The following is a 12,871-nucleotide window of genomic DNA, read 5'->3' on the forward strand; positions in this document are numbered from 1 at the left end:
TGCTCCTGGTCACACCCATCTGGGGATCTGAACTTAGGGCCTCCCGTTAGAGCACCAAGCACCCTTATACACTGAATACCTCCCTGCCCCGGGAGATCTTTTAAAATCATAATTAGAGCGGCCTGAAGAGTTGGCTCAGTGTTTAAGATTTAAGAGCATTTGTTAGTCTTGCAGAGGACTCAGGTGTGATTCCCAGCACTCATGTGTGTGTGTGAGGGGGCACAAACTTCCTCTCTGCACCTCCAGTGCCAGGGCACAGACATGTTGTGATGCATACACATACACACAGGCAAAACACTCACACACACAATCTTTTTTAGTTATTTTAACTCTAGTACAAAGGAAATATTAAATATAAAGAACATAACACATGGATAAGTACATATCTAATACTATAAGAGGTAGCTTGTTGCTGGACTCTCATTTATAGTGATATTTTATTTATGTTTTAATATATAAAGCTTGATTTGAAGAGCAGAGGGCAAAACTAAGTCACTAGAAGCCAGGCAGTGTTGGTACACATCTTTAATCTCAGAATTTGGGAGACAGAGGCGGATGGATCTCTGTGAGTTCAATAGTCTTAGCCTCTTCTCTGAACCAGGTACTCCTTTGTAATTGTGGTCCAGGTTCTAAAACAGTTTTACCCAATTCTACACAGTCTTTAGGAATAATTTTACTGCACACTGACCACAATTTTAACCTTTGCTTCACAAAAGGTGAATGCATGCCATGTGAGACTATTGCTTCCTTGACTCTCCTTGAAGCTAAGAGTGGCACAGGAGTAGCTGTAACAGAGCCTCTTCCATCTGGCAATTCCTGTGAGGTTACTGGATATATTAAAGTTGGTTCTTGAAAACCTTAGGCTGTTCCTCTCTAACCGCACAACGCTATTCTGAAATTGATTCTCCATTAAATTTCTCTGTCTATATCTGAATATCTCTGTGTTCTATTTTTATTAAGTTTTCCTAAGGCCTGTATCTTAGCACTCAGATTAACCAACTTTTTTAGGGATAAAACAAGAATGATAATGCTGATAGTGTTTACAATTGACATTACATAAATCCCATCTAAATTAGATACCCTCTCATTTAACTGTTCCATTTTCATGCTGTCTAGCATATTATTATATAGAGGCCCAAATCCCTCTCAATGTAATGGTTTTCTCATTTTTTTTTAATGTGGGAAAAATTATTTTAAATAAATCCTCCCTTTTAAGAATTCCCAATTGTCTTATCAGATCTGTGGACAATGTTGATGAAGATGTGAGGCTTATCGCTGCTGCATAGAACAGTAGAAGCCTGACTGGATTTCAAGGCAGCTTCCTAGTTTGGCAGCAGCCCGAGGAGAGGGTTCAGGGAGAGCCTGCCAGGAAGCAAGAGAGAAAAACATAGCCAGTAGGGTGGTGACTCCGGCCGTGTGTGTAGTTCTGGCCTATGCTGGTGGCTGTAAAGCCACAGGCAAAGGCTTTTTCATGAATTTGTGCCCCAAACTTTGTGCATCAGATGTATCACGAATTATAAAAACACAGAGACAGATATTGGGGTTCACGTTGAAGATCAGGAAAGCAAAACAGCCAAGCCACTAGAAAAGTCTTACTTCTACCAAGGCTGGGCGACTGCAGACTGAGCCCTGAGCCCCTGTCTCCTCCCATTTTATATTCCCTTTTAGTGCTGGGATTAAAGGAGTGAGCCACCGCCGGGCGATGGTGGCGCACGCCTTTAATCCCAGCACTCGGGAGGCAGAGGCAGGCGGATCTCTGTGAGTTCGAGACCAGCCTGGTCTACAGAGCTAGTTCCAGGACAGGCTCTAAAGCCACAGAGAAACCCTGTCTCGAAAAACCAAAAAAAAAAAAAAAAAAAAAAAAAAAAAAAAAAAAAAAGGAGTGAGCCACCACTACCTGGATCTGTTTCTTCATTGATCTTGTGTAGCCCAGGGGGGGCCTTGAACTAACAGAGATTCATCTGCTTCTGTCTCCCAAATCCTGAGATTAAAGGTGTGTGCCACCACTGCCTGGCCTCCAGTGGCTTAGTTTTGCCCTACGATCTTCAGGCAAGCTTTATTTATTAAAACTTAAATAAAATATTACTATACTCATTCTATCAGGGTATCAATTCAAACAAAAGGGAAAAGGGAGGGTACTGTACGAGACTGAGAGATGCATAAATTTTCAAAGGCTTAGAAGAATCCCAAGGGACATAACTAAATTAAGTGAATAACTTTGCTTTTAATTTTGACTCTGTGGGACAATTATAGGATTTTCATATATAATAGAAATGACTGTTTTGGATATTGAATGATATTAAGGAATTAAGGATAGGATAATAGCATTGTGATTATGCAGAAAACTGCCTCTCTCTCTCTCTCTCTCTCTCTCTCTGTTTCGAGACAAGATTCCATTATGTAGGTTGTCAGGGTCCAAACCCCAACATAAACTATCTCTCTGAACCGGTGTGGAGACGCAGGAATAACTGAGACACAGTTCACACAGCAACACAGCAATAGCAGAAGGGAGTCTCAGGATTCATTCAAATCCTGAATATCACCTGCGTTTATTCTCCAAACATTTTTTATCCTCCAAGGTAAACTGAGCCCCCTCAGTTCATTAGCATTCTGTTTCCAGGGTAGCAGGACTAAAGTCACCCTGCAGCTCTGTCACTAGCTTGGAATTAACACCTCTTCCCAGGTGATCTCCATAATTACAAAGAAGAAGCACCACAACATCAGCATAGCCTGAGCTCAGGAGACAGCCAGTCAAAGATGCTTTTAGCTCGCCGCTGATACAATGCAGAAATGTGTGGCCTGTATAATACTGCCCCACAGAAGGTTGACCTTGATCCGGCAGTCCTTCTGCATTGGCTTCCGCAAGGCCGGAGTCACAGGCAAGTGCCTCCACACCCCACTTATTTAGAATGTTTTTTATTTGCATACTGAATTATTTAGAGGTGTCAGGTCTGACATGATGTCCGAGATTTGCTTTAAAATTCTGTAGCCACATAACATAGAAAGCAGAAGAACATGATGGGAAGAGACTGGGAGATTGACACTGGGAGTCTCCTTTTGCATTTGTTTGGAAAGTTTTACAAAAAAAAAAAAAATTCTTAAATGAGCCAGGCAGTGGTGGCACATGCCCTTAATCCCAGCCCTCAGTAGGCAAAGTCAGCCTGGTCTATAGAGCAAGTTCTAGGACAGCCAGGTCGACACAGAGAAACCTGTTTTGAAAAACAAAACCTAAACAAATTCTTAAATGGTTTTAAAAAGAATTATACTGTAGTAATAGGGTTTAACTCTTACAAATAAAGAGAACCATTAGAGGTAAAATAATACAGGAAGAGCAGGTGAACAGGGCAACCACCTTCCCTTGGGCTGAGACAGAGTACCCAAGAAAGTAACCAATTTGGAAGAGCGTCCCTCTTACTGATAATTAACTCTTCCGGCAGAATGAGGGACTGGCCCTCTCTGCAGAGGGATGAAGTCTGCCCCGTAGCTGCCTGCGAGGCTGGCAAGCAGGAAAGTGCAGGCTGGGGCTCTGGGAAGCAGCTTGCAGAGGTGCTGAAGGAGCCCACAGGAGATGTACCCTTGGGATGCTGCTGAAACTTCCCGGCAGACAGCGCCACCTAGTGTGACTTAACTGAAAGGAAGGAGGAAGGGAGGGAGGAAAGCCTCTGGGTCTTCTAAGACGGTCCCTCCAGCTGACCTAGAGTGCCATGTGATTCAGATCACGCATACCTATTCTGACACACTCTCAGAACTAACTACAGCAGAGGGGTCGTCTTTGGTCGACAGTCAGAGTTGAGAAACAGGCAGTGTTGGCGGGGCATACGAACTGCACAGCCCCTCCCAACCCCAGCACATGTTCTCCTAGGAACACACACAGCTCTCTCTTCCCTCAGCCTGAGCATTAGCACAGCCGCTTCTGACACCAAACATCCCCCACAAGTCACATTGGACGTTTGCCAAATGAAAAACTCATCCGACACTCCGGTTGCTAAGGCGTCAAGTGGGGGACGACAGTGTGTCCTGATGAAGAAATGATTCTCTGAGATGGGAGCGGCTGCATTGGCCTCAGGGAAAGGCATGGTAGTCTGGTGAGCACAAGGCAGGTCCTTCACAACCCTTCCTCACAGGCAGGGAACTCTCTAGGACTCCAGAGAAAGAAAGAGGTTTTTATATATGACATCTTTGGTTTTTCAGTCTTTCTGGATTTGGATTTGCAGGGGCATAGAGGTGAGAGGAAGGATGTTAATAACTGTGTAATACATAGATGTTTCCAGAATAAAGAACCATTCGTTGGTGGTTGAAATCACCACAGACAGACAGACACACACACACACACACACACACACACACACACACACACGTACAGTTCATCTCTTCCATGAACCTTCTCCAAGACTAAATCTTCCTTTTTCTCATGAGGTTCCCAATATGTAACACCCCCAACAACACACCCAGATAGCCACTCACTCTTTCCTCGCTTAAAATGCATTTTAAATCACAGAACTAGGAGTGGCCGGTGTCCGAGTTAGTGGTGGTTGAACGAGATCATTCTTTGTCTCCGCCGCCTGTTCCCAAACCTCTAAAATGACAAATAGGTTCAAAATGCGTAAACCCACAAGGACCAAGACACTGGGTAAAATGACAACAGTGACCACATTTTGGCAGCTACAGAGCAGATGCAAGAGTGGGAACTGACTTAGCAGAGTAATAACCGCTAAACTGTTAGGGAGGGAAGCTCAGAGCAAGCCTGTTCCCCAGACCCCAGGCAAGCTCAAGTGAATGAGGTACAAGGAGTCTCTGAAAGGAGAAAAGCGCCTGAGACAAGAGCGCAAGGTGCAGCCCAGTGCAGCGTTGCTGTGTTCACAGTGAGGTTTCGCTCAAAGGCAGGATAAAACATAGACATCTGCCCCCCCCACTCCTACTCTGCTCTGAGAATGCTGCCAGCCTGGCCAACCTCTTCAGACCACACATGACTGCAACATCCCCACTGGGAAACTTGTTGGCTTGAAGCAGGAGAATCCTTCTGCCCATCAACCCTGACCAGCCCAACCCCCAACCCCGCATCATCCCTGTTGTGGGTCTCATTGGTCATCTCACAATTTTTATTTTATTATACTAAAACTACTCAAGGTGAAATGTATCCACACAGAGTCTTTAAAAAATTTTTAAGACCGTTTCGTATGTAAGCATAATGAACTTTAGTCGTTTCAATCTCTATTCCTTTTTTTTTTTTTTTTTTTTGGTTTTTCGAGACAGGGTTTCTCTGTGGTTTTGGAGCCTGTCCTGGAACTCGCTCTGTAGACCAGGCTGGTCTTGAACTCACAGAGATCCGCCTGCCTCTGCCTCCCAAGTGCTGGGATTAAAGGCGTGCGCCACCATCGCCCGGCCAATCTCTATTCCTCTCTCCCATCAGCTGCCTCCCTCTCTAGCTGAACCTTTCCTCTCAGTAAGTCTCCATCTTACTTTCATGTCTTTCTGTGTATGACCCGCTAAGTTGTTATTATTATTTTGTTATTGCCTGGGCACAGGTGGGAGGTTATTTACTGGAACACGGGCAACTTATCAGTGGTGATGCCCCAGAATAAAATGACACCCCTCCCCCAAGAGCCGATAACTGCTGGTGGTCTATGAGGACCAGAGACTCATGACGAAACATTGAGGGCTTTGACCTTGTGCAGGTAACCACACCTTCAATGAGGTCAAGAGCACAATGGCTATGCCATGCTATTTTGTTTAGTGCCAAGTACTGCGTCATCATGTATCTTAGGCATGCATGTTGGTGAGTTCTTTCTGCATCTTAGCTGTCATCCACTGCATCAAGGAACTTCACTGATGAAGACTGGATGGGACACTAATATTATGTATAAACATGAGTATTTAGAAGACTTTTTGGCAGGATAATCGTTTAGTAAAACAATGATAGCCAGCTTCCCTTAGGGCCAATGACTTCCTTAGCCACAAGATTGTCCCCAATTTTATAGAACCAGACACAATTTCTTTCCTATGGGGCAGGTCTCAAATCCAATCAGAAAGCAATTGGTTACTCCCACAACAGCCATGCCACTATTATACTAGAGGGTACATTTTATCTGCAGGTTATTCATTACTATGGTTTACAGGATTCACAGGTGGGTGAGACTATTGATCACTTTTATTCATTAGCAGCCAATACATTTTTATTGTGCAATGCTGTACAGCAGACCCCTGGAATTTATTCGTCTTGCTTAATTGATGCAGCTAACTGATAGTCTTCGCTCTTAAACGCACAGTCAGAGGTCACCTACCAGACAGTTGAGGGATACCTCCAAAGATTGGCAAGAAAACATCATAGAAAGACCTAAGATCTATTATTGAAATCACGAGAAGATTCAGGGCTTCCTTCCCTTGAAAGAAAGGAGGCTTTGAGAAAGAGCATGCAGAAGAAATAAGAATGCTGTAAAAATAAAAAGATGTCATAGCAGAGATAAAAATTCAACCAAAGGGAGCAGTCTGTGGGTACAGCTCACTGGAAGAATATGTGCTTTGTATTCAATGTTCTGGCTCAGTCTATAACACCAAAAAGTAAACAAATGAACAAACCAACCAACCAACCAGCCAACCACCTCAACTAACTAAACAATAACAACATCCTCGCTTTAAAAAATAGAAGGTACTCCAGTGTGGGTCTCTGTCTCTGTCTCCATCCATCACCAGATGAAGGTTCTATGATGATATGCAAGATATTCGTCAGTATTGCTCTCGGATAGGGTCATTTCAGGTTCCCAATCCTCAGCTACCCAAGGAACTAACTGGGAACCTCATGTTGGGCACTTGGGAGCCCCTCTAGGGTCAAATCTCTTGCTCACCCTAAAGTGGTTCCCTTAACTAAGAATTGTGGTTCCGTGCTCCCCTATCCACCTTTCCTTTATCCCAATTCTCCTGATTCCCCAAGTCCCCCCTCCTTCCCTTCTACCTTTTCTCTCCCCATCTCCCCTTACCCCCATCCCACCCCACCCCCAAAATCCTAATTTTCTCCCCGGCAATTGGGTCTACTTCCCTTAGCCAAGAGGATAACTATATGTTTTTCCTTGGGTTCACCTTCTTACTTAGCTTCTTTAGGTTCACCTATTGTAGACTCCGTGGCCCTAATTTATGGCTAGAAACCAATTATGAGCGAGTACATCCCATGTTCATCTTTTTGGGTCTGGGACACCTCACTCAGGATAGTGTTTTCTATTTCCATCCATTTGCCTGCAAAATTCGAGAAGTCATTGTTTTTTACCGCAGCGTAGTACTCTAGCGTGTATATATTCCATACTTTCTTCATCCATTCTTCCATTGAAGGGCATCTAGGTTGTTTCCAGGTTCTGGCTATTACAAATAATACTGCTATGAACATAGTTGAACAAATGCTTTTGTCATATGATAGAGCATCTCTGAGCTCCCAAGGTCCCAATGAGGAGCAGAAGGAGGGAGAACATGAGCAAAGAAGTCGGGACCACGAGGCGTGCACCCACCCACTGAGACAGTGGAGCTGATCTACTGGGAGCTCACCAAGGCCAGCTGGACTGTGACCGAAAAAGCATGGGATAAAGCCAGACTCTCTGAACATGGCGAACAATGAGGGCTGATGAGACGCCAAGGACAATGGCACGGGGTTTTGATCCTACTTAATGTGCTGGCTTTGTGGAAGCCTAGCCAGTTTGGATGTTCACCTTCCTAGATATGGACGGAGGGGGGAGGACCTAGGACTTGCCACAGGGCAGGGAACCTGGACTGCTCGGTGGACTGGAGAGGGAGGGGGAGAGGAGTGGGGGGAGGGGTAGAAGGGTGGGAGGAGGGGGAGAAGGGTGGGAGGAGGGGGAGGGAGATGGGAGGCTGGGAGGAGGTGGAAACTTGTTTTATGTTTATGTTTTTTTTTCTTCTTTTCTTAATAAAAAAATTATAAAAAAAAAAAAAAAAAAAAAAAAAAAATAGAAGGTAGATAGGCAGGGAGACTTTGAAGCTTTGAGACTGTCCATGCCCACAGTTTACACTTCACATTTACAGTTCTTTATTTTTCCATTTCATCACTAAGATGCCTGAGCAGGAAACTTTCCCATAGGGACAAAGGAAGAATTCTTTACTCCGGAAATTAATTATTTCAACCTAAAACAACTCACTGAAATTGAGCACTGTTAACCATCAAGCACTAGTTACTCCCAAGTTGGAACACTGGTATCAAGACCCTTGCTTGCTGTGACCATGATCCCTACCCACCATCCTTACCCAATCCTGATCAAGTCTGAGCTTGTTTAGACCGCTCAGATTTCAGAACTTCATGAACATCTCAACTTTCCCCTTCCTCCAAGAGACTGCCAAGAAGTATGAGACCCGGTAGGCAGAAGGGAATGTTGAGTTTCTGTAGAGACAATGGACCACCAGGGGGCAGGAGTGCACCAAAAGCGCCAATTAAAGCCTGGGTTATGCTTTCCTACTCTGGGAGTTCTAACTAGAGGGTGGGGTGCGGGTGGGGCTTTAAAGAACCAATTCTGAAGTGTAATTGTTGTGGTGGACATAAATTCTTATTTTTTTTAAATTTATGTGTATGAGTGTTTTGCCTACATGTATATGTGTAAACTATGTTAGTGTCTGGTGTCCTCAGAGGCAGGAAGGGCTCAATGGATACCCCGAAACTGGAGTTACAGAAGGTTGTGACCCATCATGTGGGTCCTGGGAACTAAACCCCAGTCCTCTGCACTGTTCTTAACCACTGAGCCATCTCTCGAGCTCCTGACGGAATTTCTTCTGTTTCTATTTGTTTTTATTTTAATAACTTTTGTTAATTCTTTGAGAATTTTATACTCTGTGTGTTTTTCAACCATTTCTTTAAATTTTGAGATAATTATGAAAAGTTCTTGTACCCCAATAAACCTCTCTACTGACACAATAATCCAAATCAGACCAAATCAGACCGAATTAGAAAAAGCCCAGGTTTATTGGATGCGAGTGCTCTCAGGTGACCTTCCAGCCCCTCAGAGAGGAGATGGGAAAGGAAGACCAGAAAACCATGTGTTTGTTCTCTGGGGGGCAGTTTAAATAGCCTGTGGGAGTGGTCTTGAGCCTCTCTGGGGAGGGGGTCACTGTTTGGTGGGCTTTCTTGGAGGTGGAGTCTGGATTGAGGCAACTCCCCGGGGAGGGGTCGGGGGTGGAACTTTCTACCCAAACAATTGCATCATTTTTCCTTTCCCTTCCTACCTCCAACCTTCCCATACACACACATTCAAATTCATGGTCTCCCTTTTACATTATACAATCCCTTTTATATTATTTAATTCATACACACACACACACACACACACACACATACACACACACACAAATATAACCCACTATGTCTGCATACTGTTACTTGCATTATGTTTTCAGGGCCGGCCATTTAGTACTGGATAACCAATTGTGTTCTCTCCCCTGGAAGACTATTCTTTCATTCTCGACAAGTCTTAGCTGACTGTAGTTCTTTGTGTAGGTTCACTCTGGGCTTCCCCTACGTTTTCACTCACTGCCCTGGCTGAGATGACTTGAAGGTGAGGCTCTTGATGAGCCTACAAGTAGTTCTTGTGTCCTGGGCATTCTAGAGACAGTGTCTGTGTTCCGTAAAGGAGCATCCCGAGAGCCAGTGTTCAAAGAAACCCTGGCAGAAATTATGCAGTCAATACAATGTAGTTTCAGACACATTGTGTCACTTCCGTATTCTGTTGCAGAGATCAGAGAACCATAGCCGGAAGTCAAGTCAAATCCTGCCTGCCCTGCCCCTCTCATGCCCCCACCAGCTCCTAGCCTGCTAACCTCTTCCTGACATTGTTTTGCCAAGGCCCCTTCCTTGTCTCAGCTCTCTCAGATTCCTACTTTTGGTTTCTCACTAACTGGTGTTTTGAGGAAGAGCCCTCTAAGACTTTTCAGAGGCAAAATAGATGAGTTTCACTTTGTGAGGCGATAGAGACACAGCTGTTGTGGATATCCAATAAGCTTTTTTCTTTTTTTTCCCACGTGAAACAGGTCTTTATTTCATCAATCAATAGACAAGCACAGCTTTGAAAGTTGTTTCATATTTCAAGTTCGGAGGAATAGCTTATGAAATTTATGAAACGCACCAGCCCTCTTCATGTAAACATATAGAAATGTCTGTTGTTCTTGCTAAGAGGATATAAATTTCCAGTTTCCTCTATAAATTCACCCCAGCTTTTTATGCACCTTCAGTGAACACTGAAAGAGTCAGTTTTCTTTCAGTATAAAATGTCTCTGGCTCTTTTATTTGCCAGTGACATTGCCTTAGGAGTTAATGAATAGTAAGAAATTGGCCACTGCTCCCCCCACCCCACCCCCCAGTCCCAGGCCCCAGTTCATTTTCTCTTTAGCGAAAAAAGAACTTTGTTTTACTCCGGACATTTGACCCAAACCCTGAAGACTATTGATATCCACAGCATCTTCGAAATCCATTTCCATTTTAATCAGGGACTGATTGTTCCCTTTGGTTTGAAACTCTTCAACTCCGATCTGATCAATTGCCTCAACTTCTCAAAGGATTTTGAACTTAGGGAAGTCTTAGTTCTTGCTGAAACTGAATTTTCAGTGACTTGATCTGGTTCAGGTAAAAATGTACCTCTTTCAAAGGATAGACAATATCACCTGGCTGCAGGCCCATGATGTCAGTGAGCAGTCACTGTCAGTACTGAGGAACACACCCAGGCCTGGATCGCCTGACCTCTGGTATGGCTGGCAGGACAGCTCCTGGTTCACCACAGAGAACTGTCAAAAGACATGGCAAGGAGGCAGCCCCATTAGAGGAAAGTCTTTTGAATTCAAGGTATGCTGTGGGACAATGGTCTGTACCCTATCAATTGTATTTTAATAAAACACTGATTGGTCAGTAGCCAGGCAAGGAGTATAGGCAGGGCAACCAGGCAGGAAGTATAGGTGGGGCACTGAGAACAGGAGAATTCTGGGAAGATAAAGATTTAGTCTGCAGTTGTCACTCAGATGTAGAGGATGCAAGATGAGAATGCCTCGCTGATGAAAGGTACCAAGCTGCGTGGCTAACACAGACAAGAATTATGGCTTAAGATGTAAGAGTTAATTAATAAGAAGCCTGAGCTAATAGGCCAACTGGTTTATGATTAATGTAGACCTCTGTGTGGTTTTTTGGTACTGAATGACTGCGGGACCTGGTGGGACAGAAACCTCTGTTAACAAGGGCACACATGATGATTCATCTGTCACCAGGACTGATTTTTAATGGTATCAGTCACTTTCTACAGTTGGTCTACTCCTTGACTGGAGTCATCTGGATCCATATCTTTGAAGTCTGCCCCAGAATGCCTCCTGGGAAGACCATAAGCTGGCCCCAGGTGCTCTTCCTGTCGTGTTGAAAATCCCTGACTGTAACATCTAGGGAGCCATTGGCACGACAAATTTTAACTCCCTTGGAGGACAGTCCTTTAGCATTTGTGGATCCCTCGAGAAGCTCAGCAACTCTTCCAGAACACCTGTATAGAACACTCATTTGGTTGTGAGCACTGGAAATCCATCTCTCAGGTGGTAATGCACTTGGATGTGGAAAACCAAACAGTGCCAGTGCCCACACATCCCCCTTGCTGAAGCCACAGAGTGCCAGTGTCCATACACCCTTCCTGAAATCATACATACACACAGTGCCAGTCCCACACATCCCCCTTGCTGAAGCCACAGAGCAGACTGTGTCCCCCTTGTCCCAGGTACTATTATTCCCCTCTTGTCAGCGACTCTGTGCCTTGCTGCTGAGTGGCAGGAGACCCAATAATGTTTTTTTAAAACTATTATCAGAGATGCAACTATTGTCAAGGGCGCCAGAAAAGATCCCTAGGATATCTGGAAGGAAATAAGACACCCAAGCCAAGATGTACAACATCTGGCAAATGATGTATTAGAAGACAGACATTAACTATTCTAGTCATTCTTGCTTTTTGGGAAAAAAAACCACTAATGTAGCACAAAGAATAAAAACTCAGAGACAGTTATTGGAGCTCAATGTGAAGATCAGAAAAGCAAAGTAACCAAGCCACTAGAGAGCTCTTACCGCTATGAAATCTTTCTTTCTCTTTCTATGAAAGAGAGCGAGTTCCTGTCTCATCCCTCTTTATAGTCCTCTCTAGTGCTGGGATAAAAGGTGTGCACCACCATCACCCAGTCTCTGTGGCTGCTAACTAGTGTGGCTGCACCACCGTCTGGTCTGTATGGCTGACTAGTGTGGCTGTTTTGCATTCTGATCTTCAGGCAAGCTTTATTTATTAAAATATAAATGAAATATCACTACAGACTAACTTCTATTTTTTAGGGCTTTTATTGCTGTGATAAAAACATTATGACCAAAGACAACTAAAGGAAGAAACCTCACAGCTTATAAAAGTCCATCACTGAGGGAAGGAAGGGCAGGAACTCAAACAGGGTTGAAACTTGGAGGCAGAAGCTGATGCAGAGGCCATGGCGTACTTACACTTGTGGCTTGTTCCTCCTGGCATGCTCAGCCTGCTTCTTATAGAACCCAGGAGCAGTGGTTCATCAGTCATGAACGTACACAACAGCTTTGCCTACATGCCAATCTGGTAGGTGTGTTTTCTCAGTTGAGGTCCCCTCTTCCTAAATGACTTTAATTAGTGTCAAGTTGATGGTAAAATAACTCAGTACAGTCTACAATCCAGGAATTGTAAAGATCTGTTTGATCTGGGTCCATCATAACGGAGGAGGTGGGACCAAACCTCCTCCACCTTTTCCCAATGCCAGGACAGGAGTCAGATTCCCAGGAAAAGACTGATGATAATTGTCCTCCGCTGAGGTCTCGGCTGAGCCCTCGTGCCTGATAGAGCCCTACCCCATCTGG

At 44.3% G+C, this 12,871-nt stretch overlaps 1 pseudogene; it reads right to left on the reverse strand.

Annotated features, from left to right (window-relative positions):
• LOC121465538 overlaps nucleotides 1-11,601 on the reverse strand; it is a 16,213-nt pseudogene extending 4,612 nt beyond the window's left edge.
• Between the last annotated feature and the right edge of the window lie 1,270 nt (nucleotides 11,602-12,871).

This window comes from Microtus oregoni, unplaced genomic scaffold, assembly GCF_018167655.1.
Source record: "Microtus oregoni isolate MIOR12 unplaced genomic scaffold, Mior012 000031F_ref0000149, whole genome shotgun sequence".
Lineage (NCBI taxonomy): Eukaryota > Metazoa > Chordata > Mammalia > Rodentia > Cricetidae > Microtus > Microtus oregoni.